This window comes from Papaver somniferum, chromosome 4 (assembly GCF_003573695.1).
Source record: "Papaver somniferum cultivar HN1 chromosome 4, ASM357369v1, whole genome shotgun sequence".
Classification (NCBI taxonomy): Eukaryota; Viridiplantae; Streptophyta; class Magnoliopsida; order Ranunculales; family Papaveraceae; genus Papaver; species Papaver somniferum.
The window spans coordinates 108,123,617-108,141,804 of NC_039361.1; positions in this window are offsets into that span (position 1 = coordinate 108,123,617).

The following is an 18,188-nucleotide window of genomic DNA, read 5'->3' on the forward strand; positions in this document are numbered from 1 at the left end:
CTAATTTGCTCATTGTGTGTGCTTATCAAATTCTATATGGCTAAACGCTTACATGGTTATGTGCTAGCTTTGGTTTCCGTGCCAGCGTTAGTATCTTCTTTTAAGCGGGGATCTGAACTAGATCACTTACGTCTGGTGAGAGCTGAGGCAGAACTGATTAGGGAGAGGAGGCTGGCGGGTCGTGCAGAAGCACGTGCTCGGTTTGATAAGAAGCATGAGATATTTCTAGGAGCTCGGGAGACTCGTTCGTCCGGACCAGTCTCTTTTGAAATCCAGAGTGCTTTAGATGATGTTGTCTCCGCTCGTCACGCGGCTGATGAATTATTACGAGAGATAAATCTTACTATTTTGGACATTGATCAAGTCATTGCGGATTATGGCGTGTCCGCTTCTCATCTACCTAGTCTCCGTATGCATGGTTATGCCTTATCCTTATGTATGATACGTGCCCCGATGCATTACGCACTTAAGCTAGTTGAATTGGCACGGTTGTTGGTGTTAAAGGGTGAGTTGAGAGCTTTACGTACCCATAGGTTAGTTGTGCAAGGACATGCACGCAAAGCATTGGGGGAGCAAGAGGAGATTCTACCAAGGCTCATCAGGGTACTGCATCCGAAAAGATTTTGTATGAGGTAGATCAAGTGCTGAGAGATTTACGGGTAGCTTTGGCTGCAGCTACTACCCATAGTGAAGAGGCGCTTGTGATGATACAAGATGTGGACCAAGAAATCGCTCATTGTCGCATGCTAATTGCCTCTGAATCGACTTAAATTTATTTTATTTTATTTTATTTATTTATTTAGGCAAGAGTGCTCCCCCTATTTGTATATATATATGGTTTAAGTATCCTACTCCTGTGTTATTTAATACAAGAGTCAATCAGTGTTTTATGCTTGTCTGTAAGAGAGCAAAAGATTGGATTGTTACAAGCTATTGTCACTGGGAATGCCCGGCTTGTTCGTGAATGCGAGGAATTATTTGCAGTTAGTTAAGTACAATATTTCCATGCTATGGATCTTTATGCGGATCGCATGAGTACTAGCCATATCAGTCCTTCAATAGAGAACGTGATGGCTGCAGATAAGGCTTCCGAAGCATTTGCTAAGGCTCGCTGTCGGATGGAATCTCAGGAGGGCGATTTGGTCATTGCCCGCGGCCGATTGAGGCGCACTAGCTTGGTTTTGTCATCCTTTCTTTTGGTCTAATGGGATCTACCAAAGAATGTATTGGTTTGCTTGTTCTCCCTGTTGTGTCGAATGTCTATAGATATGCGATTTGTGTTGCTTTCCATGTGTTATATGCGTGTTCCCTTTAGATTATCTTGTTCTCTGAATCATTCAGAATCCTCTTTAGAGTAGTCTTTACACGGAGACAATCATTCTCTAGAGTTTATTAGCATGATTCACCGGACCGAGCATGAGGTTTAGCCATTTCTTGGTCCATTGGTGTGTTTGATCGTGTGCTAGTCCTCTCTTGGACCGTGGGTGCACTTCATTGAGCCATGCACGAAGCTTAAATCTTTCTTGGATTATTAGTGCACTTCATCTAAGCCATGCACGGATCCTATTCTTGGACTATTAATGCACTTCATCTAAGCCATGCACGAAGCCTAGTCCTTTCTTGGACTATTAGTGCACTTCATCTAAGCCATGCACTGAGCCTAGTCCTTTCTTGGACTATTAGTGCACTTCATCTAATCCATGCACTGAGCCTATTCCTTTCTTGGAATATGAATCCTAGTCCTTTCTTGGACTATTGGTGCACTTCATCTAAGCCATGCACGGAGCCTAGTCATTTCTTGGACTATTAGTGTACTTCATCTAAGTCATAAACGGAGCTTAGCCCTTTCTTGGGATATTGGTGCACTTCATCTAAGCCATGCACGGAGCTTAGTCCTTTCTTGGACTATTAGTGTACTTCATCTAAGTCATAGACGGATCTTAGCCCTTTCTTGGGCTATTAGTGCGCCTTATTAGGTCGTACGCAAGGGTTTATCGTGACTCGAAAGATAATTATAAAGTAGGTATTATTTATTATTATTTTCCTTTAGCCGTCCGGCATACATTAGCTTACTTAAGCATAATAATTTTTAAGCCAATTACCATTGATAGGAGTATTAATGCGAGAGCCATTCATCCGCTTCAGATAGTAATATCCGCTTTTTGCTGCCTCGCTGATCATATAAGGACCTTGCCAGTTGGCTGCAAACTTGCCTGCTTTCTCATTACGCTGGACATGTGGCGCGATTTTCATTACCACCTCATTTACACTAAAGACTCGCTCTTTCACCTTTTGATTATAATATCTTGTTGTTCGTTGCCTATACTTATCCGCAAAACGTTCAGCTTTAGCTCGCCGTTCTTCCAAGGTATCTAAGTGAGTGAATCGACTGACTTCATCCGGGGTAGTAAGTCTAGCCATAGCCACACATGAGGATGGTATAGCGATTTCTGCTGGTAATATCGCGTCCTCCCCGTACACCAGGGAATAGGGGGATGCTCCAGTGGAGCTTCTATTGGAAATGTGATATGCCCAAAGTGCAAGGGGTAGTTGCTCGTGCCAGCTTCTGTGATGGTCATATACATGATGACTCAGTATCTTTAATAGTGTCTTGTTGGTTTCCTCAGCATGTCCGTTCCCATGAGGGTAATAGACAATTGAGGTGTGGAACTTGATTCCGTGCTGGTCCAACAAATCTATGACAGTTTGATTAACAAAGGAGGTACTGTTGTCCGAGCGTATGATCATAGGTTCCACAAATCTACAAATGATGTATTCTTTGATGAACGCGACGATTGTAGCGCCTGAGTAATCTCGGAGCAGAATATCCTCAACTCACTTGGTAGAGTATTCAGTTGCGGTGATGATATACTTGTGGCGTCCGGATGAAGTCGGTTTTATTGGTCCAATAATATCAAGTCCCCAACTATGGAAAGGCTATGGGGTGACGACACTGTGTATCCAAGTGTGCGGGGCATGGATCAACGATCCGTGGATTTGGCATTGCTGACACTTCTTTACGTGTTCGGCGGTGTCGAATTCTATCGTAGGCCAGTAATACCCTCCTTCATGTAATTGTAGGAAGAGTTTTATCATTCTTTGATGTTCAACGTTGTGAGTCGTGGCCATGACCACTTCTGCTTCTTCTTGTGATAAGCAACGTAATATTCTATCGCCGAAGCTCTTTCTATAGAGTATGTTGTTAGAGCATAGCTCGGTCAACCTCGAATGCGTTGCTATCTCAAGAATGTTTGTCAATGTTAGTGATCAAAACTATAAGTCTTGATTCTAGCCTACATAGCTAAGTCTAGGACTAGGATAGAAAAGTGTAGTTGATCTCAAGGACTTCATGGCGATTCATCATACAACGACGAAGATCTATACAAGGAACCGTGGAACTTCATCAACAAAAAGGTATGTGGAGACTTGAACTTATCTATCACTCAAAAGTCTATCTCTTCTATCTCCTACTTCTTATGAGACAAAAGTCGTATGCTATATAGACTAGATCATACACATTTGACATTTCGAGCTAAGCATTCATTGCTTATCTTTTATCTCGAAATCGTGTGTTGGTTAAGAGTTTCGCTTTGATCAAGTTTATCTTCACCTAGTGACGAAAGTCATGAAAAGTTTCAATCACTTTGATAATTGCTCTGACGTGAATCGGTATGTGAATAACAGCTACATAGCGTCCTCTGAGAATGTCTCAATGATTGAAATGAGAGTTTATATTACATAACCATGTATTCCTTGAACCGAAGTTTTCGAACTTTGTTGATCAAGAGAAATCGGGAGGTTTGTGGAATTGGCTTGCCAAGTCCGCAAACTGTCGGAAGTTCTCGACCGAGAATTTCTGCTGGATTTTCCAAAACTCTTTTGTGTGATCAGTCCGCGAACCCAGTCCGCGAACTGGCGGAAGTTCTCTTTCCGAGAATTTCTGCTGAGTTTGGAAAACTCAACCTATTAACTTAAGTCCGCGAACTTCTTTGTGAACTTAAGAGGTTATGATCTAAAGATGTGCTCTGAACATGAAACATTAAATTACTAAGGAATGCTTTATGCAAACCGTGGCTATAATATTCCTGAGCCGATTCAATTGAATCGAATCATCTTTGTTTCAATTGTGTCTTGTATAGTTACATAAGATCTCATAGCAATTGAACAACTCTTTAACTATTTTATTTAAGTCAATTGAACTAGTTATGGTGAAGAAGAACAAGGTTAATATGAAATCTCATATGGTTAACCTTTTGGGTTACTATGTTGAACCAACATACACGTACACGTTTGGGCATGGTTTTCACGAACCCAGTAAACGTATACCCAAGTGTGTGTGACAAGATAAGTTTTCGATCTAACGGTTGAGATATATTAGCTTGAATCTAAATCAGGTTTTCATCTAACGGTGAATAAGGATTGCTTTGTAACTAAGGCAAAACCCTGATTTGAAGGCTATATAAAGGAGACATCTAGCATTGTGCAAAACTAATCCCCACACGTCTGTGTTCCACTAGTGTGCCCGCTAGAATCGATCTCCATTAACCTTTGATTTTCTTCTCTAAAATTAGGTTAACGACTTAAAGACTTCATTGGGATTGTGAAGCCAGACCGATATTACTTTATCGTAGTTGTGTGATCTGATCTTGCATCTTCTATCGTACGAGTACAATCGATTGATTGGCTTGAGATCGTGAGAGTTCTCTGATAAGAAAGATAAAGAAGTCGCAAACATCTTCGTCTCAGTGTTTGTGATTCCTCGACAATCCGCTTGTGTAGTCAGGATGTATTGTAGAGAGGTGATTGATTAATCTAGGCTGTTCTTCGGGAATATAAGACCGGATTATCAATTGGTTCCTGTTCACCTTGATTTTATATCAAAAGCCGGAACAAAACCTAGGGTTTATCTATGGGAGGCAGATTTATCCTTTTAAAACTTTTCTGTATGAGACAGATTTGTTTATTATCAAGTCTGCGATTTTGGGTTGCAACAACTCTTGGTTGTGGGTGAGATCATCTAAGGGAATCAAGTTCGCAGTATCCTGCTGGGATCATAGGCGTAGGAGTACAATTGTACCTTTGGTCGGTGGGAGACTGATTGGGGTTCAACTATAGTCCAGTCCGAAGTTAGTTTGCAGTAGGCTAGTGTCTGTAGCGGCTTAATACAGTGTGTATTCAATCTGGACTAGGTCCCGGGGTATTTCTACATTTGCGGTTTCCTCGTTAACAAAATTTCTGGTGTCTGTGTTATTTCTTTTCCGCGTTATATTTTATATAATTGAAATAATACAGGTTGTGCGTTCGTGATCATCAATTGGAAATCCAACCTTTGGTTGTTGATTGATATTGATTGATCCTTAGACATTGGTCTTTGGTACCGTCCAAGTATTCCTTGTATTTGATAAAGACTCGCTATTGTTTTTAGCTTGAGTAAAAATCAAATCAAGAGAGAGATATTAACTCCTTGAGATACTTTTATCTAGATTGAGTCTGACTGTCTAGTTGATTCTCTAGCAAAGTATTTCGGAGTTAGTCCATACAGATTGCTAAGCGAAATATTGGGTGGTGTTGTTAGACCCCCGCTTTTTCAATTGGTATCAGAGCAGGAAAACACGTTAAAGACCTCAAAAGTCTGTGTTTGTGGAGATCTGACTATATGGATTGTAAAGTCTTAATTGACTCCTCACCAGGTTTAAAAAATAACTGTAGGAAAAGGTCTGATAAACTGGTTAATATTCAAAAGAGATTGGAAGAATAAATCTGGATCTATTCTAGCCTTGTTGCAGATTGCAACTCTTAAGGATTTGATATCCAGTAAAAATCTCTCGTTGAATCTGAGAGAATCCAGTTGTTCCTTTCTAAAGAATTGTCATCTTTCGGATAATGCTCAACGATCATTTGTTAAGAAAACTGATGTGACTAGGAACCATTAAGGCAAATGTCAAGGGTCTGGCTTTTTTGGATGCTCATCCGATCATCCTCGACAGCGTTGTACGTCGTCCTTAAAGAGTCTGAAGGCTGCAAGTAATCCTTGTAAGAATACTGTGCAACCTTATGTTACTCAAAAGGGACGTACAATACTATCAGGGAATTCTGTACAGAAAAGTACCGATGGTATAGGCAGTCTTACTTCTTACCCTACTTCCTTTATTCGATGGTGTAGTGACAGTCGTTGTGGGCTTTTTCTACATGTGTTAGGCGATTCCTCCGTATGTGTATCTTCTATCGTTTCCAAACGTGAAAAAGACTCTACAACCAACACAGAAGGACTTCTTTCAACTGGTTGCTTTTCATCTCATTTAGAACCAGGAAACATTGATGTAACTCTGAGCAACTTCTCTTGGAAAAAATCAATGAATAATGAGTTAGATAACCCCATATACAAGTCGTGTGGAACCTTGTATCATGCAAGTCCAATGTCTATAATGATGGGTCTAAATGGATATCCAGGAATGAGGGAGATTGTTTAAAAACCTTCAGAAATAATCTCAGGCTCATGTCTCAAGGACACTCATGTTGAATAATTTGAACCTAAGGAAACGATTGTTCCTATGGAATGTCTTTTAGCTTTTCGGCCTACTCATTGTCGCAGGTCCTACGTGACAAGTGCTTCAGGGTACAAAATAAGAAGAATATCTGCACATGTGCCTTACCTTAGAAAGTCACTATGGGATAAACAAGGGGAGCTTTTTGATCCCATCATGTCTTTCTAACCCTAGACGTTCGCATCCCCATGTTTGTCTTGAGAAAATGGGGAATTGCGTCTTTTGGCTCAAGAAGTGTATTTTTGGTTATTTTTGTTTTTACCTATATAAATCTCTAAAAATACAAAAGCTTTTGTTTGTCCAGGGTTTCATTTTTTCACGGACGGTGTATCTCAAAAGCTTCTGTTCCATGGCACCCGTTACTAGATGCAACACAAGCAAGAATGCAACCTTGGCAGCTAACGTACGTCGGTGTACTGGAATCCCCTCCACAAGTTTGAAGAAAGTCAAGGCTACAATTAACTGGTAAAAATCCTTCCTTAAACTGGTTCTTTTCGTCATATCAAAGTGATGAAAAATTCAGGAACCTGGTAAAAGATTTCATCAACAAAAGAAACAGCTTAAAATCTCGGATTTCTGCATCCCTAGAAGATATTGTTCACTATGAACGAATGTTGTCTCAATCTACAAACACTGTACGAAAACTAGAAAAAGAACTCAGTAAGTTGACAGTGTTTTCAAAAGACTTGGAGGACTTAAATGATCCCTTTTTTAATGAACTCTTCAATAATGAGAAGGAGTTCTCTGAAGAAACTTTTGAAAAGTTCATGAATGCCTAGGATGTCTCCCTTTTGGATTTGCTGGAAGAATAAATAGTGCTTTGAATAGCGATGATTGTGACTACACATAGCTATTTTTGTTTTCATCTTCTTATGTTATTTTTATAGGTTTATTGGTTTTAAATTCTAAAAATATTTGGAGGATGATGTTTATTGCAATATTTTTATGGGATATGTATTGTTTACGTCCGTGAACTTGAAGGTCCCATATTGCGGTCAAAAGTAAAGTCGTTCATGAATCGGTATTCGTATTGATGAAAGGACGAATGGACTTTTGACATATACAAAAGTTATGCCTATGCAGTCATGTATTTGACGGAAAATAGGATAAAATCTTCTATTGAACAAGGATAAAGTCTATTATGTCGTTATGATGGAAAATAGAATAGATCCTTGTATGTTATCCACGGTATTGATCTTCATTGATCTATTTTATTATGTTTTACCACGAAGGCTTTGTTGTATATCTTATGTTGATCACCTTACAACTAAGTCGATTTACCTTGACTTTGTTGGTTGTTCCATAAGATGTTATATGTCGAGCATTAGAAACTAAATTAATCAACTATTTTGGTTATTTAGTTAGTTTTCCATAAGTTTTCTTTCTTATGTTGAGTACATGTACGGTTAAGGTTGTCATATTCTATGATGAACTTAGTCGGGGTTCCATAAGTTCTCTTATGTTGAGCCCAAAATAATTAAATTGATTACTTCGGTGATTAGTTTGGTTATTTGTATTCCAATTAGATTAATTATAGGTTCTCTTGTAATTAATCTAGTTGAATTTTTATATATTCCACAAGTTCTTGTGTTGAGTATATGAAAGGCTACACTATCATGTCCTTTGGTTAATGTAGTCATATATTCCGTAAGGTTTTCCTTATGTTGAGTATTTGAACGGTTAAGTTAGTCATCTCCTTATGATTGACTTATTCGTAGCTCCGTGAGTTTACCTATGTTGAGCACTTTCAATTAAATTGATCACTTTTGTGGTTTGATTTAGTTGCGCATTCCAATTAAATTAATCATGGGTTTACTTGTGGTTAATTTGGTTGAGCTTTGGATATAGAAAATCATTCCTATGGTTTTTGGTGTCCAATAAAAAATCCTTCTTTTATTTCGAAATTAAGGTCGTTCTTGATGTTCTCTCGGGAATGACATCAAATGGGGGAGAGTTCTTTTGAACTTGTGCTTAATGGTAATATCTTGCGGGGAGTGCAGCTGTGGAATTTTATAGGGGTTATCTTGTATCTTAAAACTCCTTGATGAATGATGTTAGCTTCGGCTATTAGATTGCATCTAAATTAAGTTGGTATGTATTTTTCTTTTGGTCATAAAATGTCTCTTGTGGAAATTTCATTATGATCCCATTCTTGTATCTTTGCCAATTTTATTGACAAAAAGGGGGGGAAATATTGTAGTTCACACTACAAATACATATGGTTTTCGGATCATTGTGTAAGGGGGAGTGGTTTCCATGATCGAGATGGAGTATTGACTAAGGGGGAGTGATACATATCACCGTAGTATTATTGTTAAAGTCGTGATACAATTGGACTTTGATGTTATATAATAATACTATGACATTGTATAATAATGATCGAGAATCTCGATTTCTCTCATTGTTATATCTACAGATCTTCAACAACGATGATGCTAAACTTACAACCTTTGGGATCATTGGAGTACTTGGAAGGACGAAGATTTCAAAGAACGTTGAAGATTAGATTATGGATAGGAGCCACTAAAGTTTATCTTTTTTGTATTCCATATGTATTAATAGTTTTGTCACTAAAATTGACAAAGAGGGAGATTGTTAGAGCATAGCTCGGTCAACCTCGCATGCGTTGCTATCTCAAGCATGTTTGTCAATGTTTGTCAATGTTTGAGCTCAAGGACTTCATGGCGATTCATCATCACCAAAACCAGGATTTTGTCACAGGGCATATCTGTTACTGATTAAATTTGTAACACGTATACACCGTTAGAGAAACGCTGTGAAATTAATTGTTATCGTTTTTTGTAACAGTTTTCAATGCGACAAAATTGGATTACAGTCACATTTATAAACTGTTACAATAGTTAATAGTAACAGTTAAGCTAATTTTAGGATAATGACACGTGGCTCATTTGTCACAACAATTATAACAGATTTAATTGTTATTCTAACTTTGCAACAATTCTTAGTCACAATTGACAATTTTATGATAGCTGTAGGACCAGAATCTCGCAAAACAACATCGTCGCAGAACAATTTCAGAAATGATAAAATAAACAACGTCAACTAAAATCATGAGAAAGATATGATGGTCCTGCGAAAATTAGAGAGTTTACGAGATTAAGATTTGTAAGGTTGCGAGAATGTCGCAAGTCATATTCGAAAATAAAGGACAGATTAGCTGTCATCCACTATGTATTTCCCTATAAATAGTCGTTCAGTTGTAAAGGAAAGGGAGAGATCTTTTTTGAGTAAGAAACAAGTAAATAGGAGAGAGAAAGTCTAGAGCAGAGGTCATTCTTGATTCCTTTATCTTTTCTTGTAAGAATAGTCAAAGATTGATCAAGAAAATTAAGAGTGTAAATCTAAAAATAAGTTGAGTAATAATGAAATCATATGAGGGGTGTAGTGTAGGGTTTCCTGCAACTACATAATGGCGCTAGAAACAGGGAATTGAAGATTGAAAGTTGAAGATTGTTGTTGAGATTGTTCAAATCAAGAAAGTGATTATATAAATCAGTGAACCAGTTAAAATAAAAATGATTAGAATTAATGAAGATGATAAAAGATTGGAGTGTAATATGATAACAAAAACGATGGTTAATGAATTCCATGAAAACATCAAAGGAAGAATACATAAACGAAATTTTGAAGGAAGGAAGGTTATGGCGGTAGAAAAGACGTCACCCTTGAAAGATTAGGAAAAGAAAAAAAATTACATTCATGGCGGAAGAAATACGAAAAGAAAATTTGAACCACACATCTCCATTGGTTATTACAGTGCCTATTACGCGAAAAGAGAAGGAGACAACAACAAAATCCACGGGAGAATAGATATTGAACAAAACTTTAATCGGTACAGGAAGTTCAGTGGATATAATATTTTATCATGCATTCCGGGGAATGAGATTTAAAGATGAAGAAATGTCCAGTTCAACATATTTTGTTCACGACTTTGGAAAATCCACAACAAAACCTAAAGGTGAAATAGTGGTACGAATTCCACTTGGAGAGATCGAAACACACGTAACACTATGCGTGGTGGATATGGAATCGCCATACAATATGTTGTTAGGAAGACCATGGATACATGCGATAAAAGTTGTAATATCAACGTTGCATCAATGTATTAAGTTCCCCACACCAAATGGAATAGGTGAAAACAGAGGAGATGTTGACAATGCGAAATTATGTCATCAAATTGAAGTAGAGCATTATGAAGGACAAGCAAAAAAGAAACAATTTCGCAGAAAGTTGGCAAAGGAATCAAAGAAAGAACAAGAATTTAGAGTATATATGATAAGGGAAAAGGAAGGCAAAGGAATACCCAGCAAAATTTCGGAAGAAGGAGAAGGACCTGTGAAAAAAATAAAAGAACCAACACCAATGGGATAACCTAAACCCAGTTACATTGCCGCAGAACCAACAAAAGAAATAAACGTTGGGACTATAGAAGAACCTCTAATATTGAGAATTGGAACCAAAATGGATGTGGAAGAAGAAGAAAGAACTGTTAACCTTTTGCGAGAATATACAGATGTTTTCGCAGGAAGCATGGATGAGATACCGGGAATAGATCCATCAATTGCATGCCACAAGTTGGAGATTAACAAAAATGTGAGACCATTTAAACAGAGAATAAGAAAAATTGCAACAACTTACCATTCCCAAATAGTAGAAGAACTACAAAAAATGCTTGATGCGGGAATCATAAGAGAAGCTAAATACCCAGAATGGATAGCGAATATGGTCATTGTCCCAAAGAAAAACAAAGGAATTAGGATTTGCATAGATTTCACTGATTTAAACAAAGCTTGCCCCAAAGATAGTTTTCCATTACCAGATATTCCTCAAATGGTGGAATCCGCAGCGGGAAATGATAGAGTATCGTCTTTAGATGAGTACAAAGGGTATAACCAAATCCCTCTCGCTGAAGAAGATCAAGAACATACTGCTTTCTTCGCCCCTAGAGGTTTATATTGTTACACGAAAATGCCATTTGGTTTGCCAAATGCGGGAGCGACATACCAAAGAATGGTAGAGAAGGTGTTTGCAAAATGGATACACAAAACATTAGAAGTATACGTGGATGACATGTTAGTAAAGAGTAAAGAAGCTAAAGACCATGTACAAGACCTGAGGGATATTTTTGAACAAATGCGGCAGTATAACATTAAACTGAATCCTGAGAAGTGTAGTATTGGAGTTACATCAGGAAATTTTTTAGGCTACATTGTATCAAAGGAACGAATACAGGTTGATCCAGAAAAAGTGCAAGCAGCTCGTGACATGCCAACACCAGCAACAATAAAAGATGTACAAAAGTTGAATGGGCTTCTAGCTTTGCTGGGGAGATTCATTTCGCGATCATCAGACAAATGCAAATATTTCTTCGATATACTCAAGAAGGGTGCGAAATTTAAATGGACTGATGAATGTGAAAAAGCTTTTCAAGGGATCAAAGAACATCTTATGAATACAACTATTTTACAAAAAGCAGAACCAGGAGAAAAATTATTGATCTATCTTGCGACGACGTCGCATGCATTAAGTGTTGTGTTATTGCGAATAGACACGGGAGTGGAGAAACCCATTTATTACATTAGAAAAACTTTTAATACTTCCGAGAAGAATTACTCAAAGATTGAGAAGTTAATCTTAGCATTAGTTTATGCATCATTTAAGCTCCGCATATATTTTCAAGCGCATAAGATAAAGGTATTAACAAAAGTACCAATTGAATCAGTGATGAAGAATTCTAAAAGGTCAGGAAGAGTGGAGAGATGGAATGCACAAGTAGGCCACTTTGATATTAAATATGAAATTTTGTCTTCCCCAAAATCGCAAGTTGTTGCAGATTTCTTGGCAGAATTTCCTTTAGAAGAAGACGAAGCGGTAGAAGAAATGATGGATATAGAAGAAGAACACGGAGATCCAAAAGATTTATTAATAGAACCAAATAAATGGGAGATATTGGTAGATGGATCATCAAATGGAGAAGGAAATGGAGTTGGAATTGTTTTAATTTCGCCAGAAGGAATAATAATGCCTTTTTCATTCAGATTGGAATTCGCATCCACTAATAATGAACCGGAATATGAAGCTGTGATACATGCCTTAAAATTCGCAATATAAATGAAACTAGAAAATGCAAGGATCACTAGTGATTCGCATCTAGTTATTCGCCAAATAAAGGGAGAGTATACTACAAATGAACCATCTCTAAAGAAGTACAAGAAGCTCGTTGAAGAATTATCAGCGAAAATCCAAAAAATAAAATGGAGGCACATTTAGAGGAAGGATAACAGACTCGCAGACGCTTTTGCTTTCATCTCAAGCATGATGACAGATCCAACTGCGAGATGCATAAAAATACAAACACTTCTGTCACCATCAATCAATAAAGAAGAAGAAGAAGAAGTGGATGTGATGATAACAGACAATGAAGAATAAGAACAAACGAACAATATCGCAGACTGGAGAACAGAACTTCATGCATATTTGGCGAAAGGAGAAACACCAATAAATAGATTAGAAACACACAAGTTAAAAAGCCGCGCAAAGAATTATGAATTAATAGATGGCTGCTATACCGAAAATCCTTTAACGGACCTTCACTCAGATGTTTGACACGAGAGGAAGGAGAAAAATTGTTAAAAATGTTACATAGTGGGGATGCTGGAAATCATAGCGGGGGAAGATCTTTGGCACATAGAGCAAAAATGCAAGGCTATTACTGGTCATACATGCACGAAGATGCAAAACAAATATGAAGGCGCTGCAATGATTGTCAGCGGTATGGATCACCGTTATCATCTTCAATCAGTGTGTGGCCTTTTGGAAAATGGGGCTTAGATATTGTGGGGCCATTTTTACCAGGTTCTGGACAAAGAAGATATTTAATAGTCGCAACAGATTATTTCACAAAATGGACTGAAGTGAATGCAATACAGCATATTCGCGACAAAGATATCTTTACATTCATATTCGAAAATATCATTTGCAGATTTGGAATTCCTTCGCAGTTGGTATCTGATAATGGGAAACAATTTGAAGGACAGAATATAGAAATGCTACTTAATGCATTCAAGATAAAATGTGGAAAGTCTACTCCTTTGGATCCACAAGCTAATGGGCAGGTAGAAGCAACAAACAAAACAATTGCAGATATATTAAAGAAGAAATTGGAAGGACATCACAGAGCATGGTGCGAACAAGTACATAATGCAGTATGGGCTTATAATACAACTAGAAGAGAAGCTACTGGAATGTCACCTTTTTGTTTAACATACGGAGTTGAAGCAGTGTTACCAACATAAGTTGTTATTCCGACAACAAAAATAGAATCTTGGGAGAAAAATCTTAGTGCGGGTTTGATCTTAAATAAACTTGATGAATTAGAAGAAAGAAGAGAAAAAACTTTACAACATATGGAGAATTATCAGCGAAGATTAGCCCGAGAATATAATAAACGTGTCAAAGTACGCGAATTCCAACCAGGAGATTTAGTTCTGTGAGAGACACCAACATATCAGCGAGAAAATGGTGGAAAATTAACGAAAAAATGGGATGGACCTTACATCATTAAGGAGATAGTTGGAACAGGAGCTTATAGATAAATGGATCCAGAAGGCATAGATGTTGGTCATAGACTTGACAGACCATGGAACAGGTTGTATTTAAAAAGATATTATCCGTAAGAAGCTTTGAGAAGTTATGGATTCTGAAAAAATAATTGCAAGATTATTCATATCAAAACAAGATCATGATGTGCGAAATTTTCGCAGAGATAATCACAGAACAATGACATAAAATAAAGGGGCGAACCTTTATGGCGTACACCCTAGTTCGCGAATACAATTTCGCAAGAGGCAAATGTAAGACCTAAAGTACGTCATATAAGGGGGTACCTGTTGCATGTCTCAGGGAAAGGCTACACCGCCATCGGAACCTGAGTCATGGAGATTTGGGTCAACAAACCCCATCCGGGAGAGGGACCTTGGATTCTCAGCTTAAGCATATGACTTAGGTTGGGCGACTAAGGTAATAAGGACTCTCCCAAGGAGTGCAGATCTGATCAAGGCGCCGAGGTACACGGTTGAGTCAAGAGTGCCAGGGACGTTTGAAGCGTACTTTTCCATTCTTGACAAGTCTTGGCTTATACTTCACTCGGCCTGAAGAAAACCCCACTTAGGATGCAGTCTCCTAACCATAATCCCTATAGGTAAAAGGGATAAGAGTCTGCGAAAACAACTGGTTGTTGTTAAAACTGGATGGGAGGAGCTAACCTTGTATGGTAGAAGTACGCCTCCTTGAAGGGGCAACCAGGGGGAAGATAAGGGAGGCACCCTCCATTAGGGAGCTGATAAGTTTCTTAAGACGCAAATGTCATGAGGATTTTTATTCGCAAGGGTATTAAGGCTTGTCATATTTGTGCAACAATCCTGAAGAGGCAATAATACAAAAGAAAAAGATAAGACGAGATCAATGGGTTTTCGCATGAAGGTGCGAAGACGTCCTGCGATTTCGTCGCAAGACGGCAATGTCATGGGGCTTTATTCTTGCAAGAATATTTAGGCCTGTCATATTGTCGCAACATTCCTGAAGAGGCCATAATACAAAAGAAAAAGTTAAGAGTTAAGGCAAGATCAATGGGTTTTTGCATGAAAGTGCAAGGACGTCCTGCGATTTTGTCGCAATGACAAGAGGTGGCATAATAAGACCTTTAATTAGGAAGGAAAAATAAGACCACACGATAAAAAAAATATTTATAAGTATTTCGTAACAGATTATTTTTTGCAAGAAAGATAATGAGAGGCAAGTATGGGAATCAATAAACAAGAAGCATTATCTTTCTCATCAGCAAAATACTAAAAGGACAAATTGATTCCAAAGTTGGTTGAAATATATTATTCGCAAAAGTGATAAAAATAAGACAATTCAAGAAGATAAAACTAGATAAGAAGCTCAAGCTTCAATATTGATTCCAGTAGCAGGAGATAACAGACGTTCTTCGCCAATGTTCTCATTATCTCAAGCCTCTCCTTCATTTCGGTTCTGATATTCGCCTTGACTAGCACCTTGATTATCTCCAGCAATTACTTCTTCAAGAGAGATTTCTTTCTCATTTTGATTAACACCAGCAGATGCTTCCTTAGAAGGAATTTCTTCTTCACCTTCCAAGAGATCTTCCTCTGCACCACTTTCATAATCATAATCACTATCATCAGGACGAGGAACTTCATCATCATCTACTTCCAAAAGTTCAATTGATGTAGGAGGAAGATATTTGGACAATAAAATATCATTTACAAGGACTTCAGCCTGGAGATGAACTTGACGAAGAAGTGCTCTCTAATGATTCCTATCTTGAATATCCTTAAAATAAGCAAGATAATCAAGTCTTCTTTCTGCTCGGTCGCGAGAACCAGTAAGGGTAGATGATTAAAGATTTTTCGTGGTTGTAGTAATGAGGTTCAAACTCTCGGACTTGTGAAGATTAAATTTAAAGATTTAATAAAATTATATACAAAATTATTAACAGTTTGGGCGAGAGGTAACCAAGACACTAGATTCCACTATTATGCAAAATTGAATGATAAATATTTCAAAACATTATTCAATTCTTAAGTCCTCTTTTATCTTTAATTCACTATCAATCATACAGATTCTCAAACATTATTTGCAAACCTTAAGCATAGATTATCAAGAGATTAAACCAAGCATAACCTATCAAACTGAATAACAAATAATTAAGACAATCATTCAAATAATTTAAAACTCTGCAAAAGCAGCGATTAGGTGAATTATATAATTAAATGAAATAGTTACCCATTTATGTTGCATGAATAGCTTCCTCCATTGCCTTGGTTACGAGGGAATTAGCTCATCATAGTATAAATGCTCTCAAAATAATTTATTATGGCTCAAAAATGGTTTACAAATGATGAGAAGAAGAGAAAATGGTGTAAACTGTAATCTGCGACGCACAAAAAGCGTCACAGAATGAACGATAAATGACAAGTGTTGCTGCTGTTTAGACTGTGCTGCGATCCACGGTTGTGCGTCTTAGACACTGTTCATAAACGACTGTCCTTGCGAGTCCGTTCTTCGTGTTCTTGGTGTTCTTCATCATCAGCAGCAGCAGCAACAGAGTTTCATCAACTCTTGATTTATGCTTCTCTGGCCCTCCTATCGACTCCCCAAACTCTCGACCCCTCTTCTTAGCAACCAGGGAAACCTATTTATACTCAACAGGGCGAATAAATCATGCGCAATAACTCCAAAAATCCTGTCATCACTCGGCAGTGAAAGAAAATATTCTCGAGTATTTTATTTCGATTTTCTTCCCTTGCACGCGTCTGTAGATGTCGACACTATCCCAACATGGTCGTATAGTATCCTGAGAGAATATCTACCAAAACCTAGTGTTATCTTCTCCCATATCTTTCCTTTTATCATACGTAACTGCCAAAACAGAACCCATATTCCCGTCTCTCTGTTTAGCTCAGTCCGGCTATTCTAGCCCAAGTTCATCGATCAAAACAGACGTACCAGGCCTGTTAACTCCATTCAAGACTAACCCAATGGTTTCCAGCTATTGAATCTCGTTAAAACAACCCAAGAATTCAAGTCAAAAATCTGTTCGCTGTGTGCAATTTTTCCCGCCAATTTGCATGATTTAAATTTTGAAGATGGTTGCCCCTATCCTCTGATGGGGTGCCAATAGAAATTGGGGCTGAAATAAAATTATTGGGGTGGAAACATCCAAAACTTGGGTGCATTTAGTAATTTTTCTGGGACTTTTTCCGCATTTTTTTTCGGGATTCCTCCGGGGTATTTCTGGGGCGCTTCCGGCATACTTTCGGGGTACTTCCGTACATTTCTCTGGGGTGTAAAACACCATTTTTTGAGCCCATTTCGCCGCAAGGGATTATTTCTCTAAAAACATCTACAAAATCACAAAATAACACAATAAGTACTTAATCGAGTCTAACAATACAGAATATTGAGAACAAAATATACACATAAATGCGTCTATCAAATACCCCCAAACTTATTATTTGCTAGTCCTCGAGCAAAACTAAAAAATAAAACCGAGTTAATCTCGGGTGGGTTTAACAGAGGTGTACCCACAAAAAACCGTGACTTCTAATTGGTCACAAGTATCCAAAGAGCTATGAGGACATACATATTCTCAACTTATCTCCAAGTAACTAGAATGCCAGAGAAATTAAAGGTGTCAACTCTAAAGCTGACTGAAGAAAAGGGGAGACACATCCACATGACTGCTAGATAAAGAGATATCCGCTACACAGCTAGATAAACATTGTAAGATGCGTCCGCTGCTTTATAGCTGGATAAGATTAGGAGAGAGATAAAGATGAGAGGGACATCTGCTACACAGCTGGACTAATTACGTGTGATGAGTTAAACCAGTGCTAGAAAGATCTTGTGCCATATTGAAAGCAGACTAACAAAGCAACCAAAATGCATCTTTCTTCGACTCTCTCACAGTGCTCAGTAGAAATAACGTCTTCTTCGGTCTTCAACTGTTGATGATAAACTCTCGAACCTCATAGAACCTTGAATATTAACTCTTCTCTTCGATTTCTTGCTTGACTTATAAATTTCTTCTTCCATATG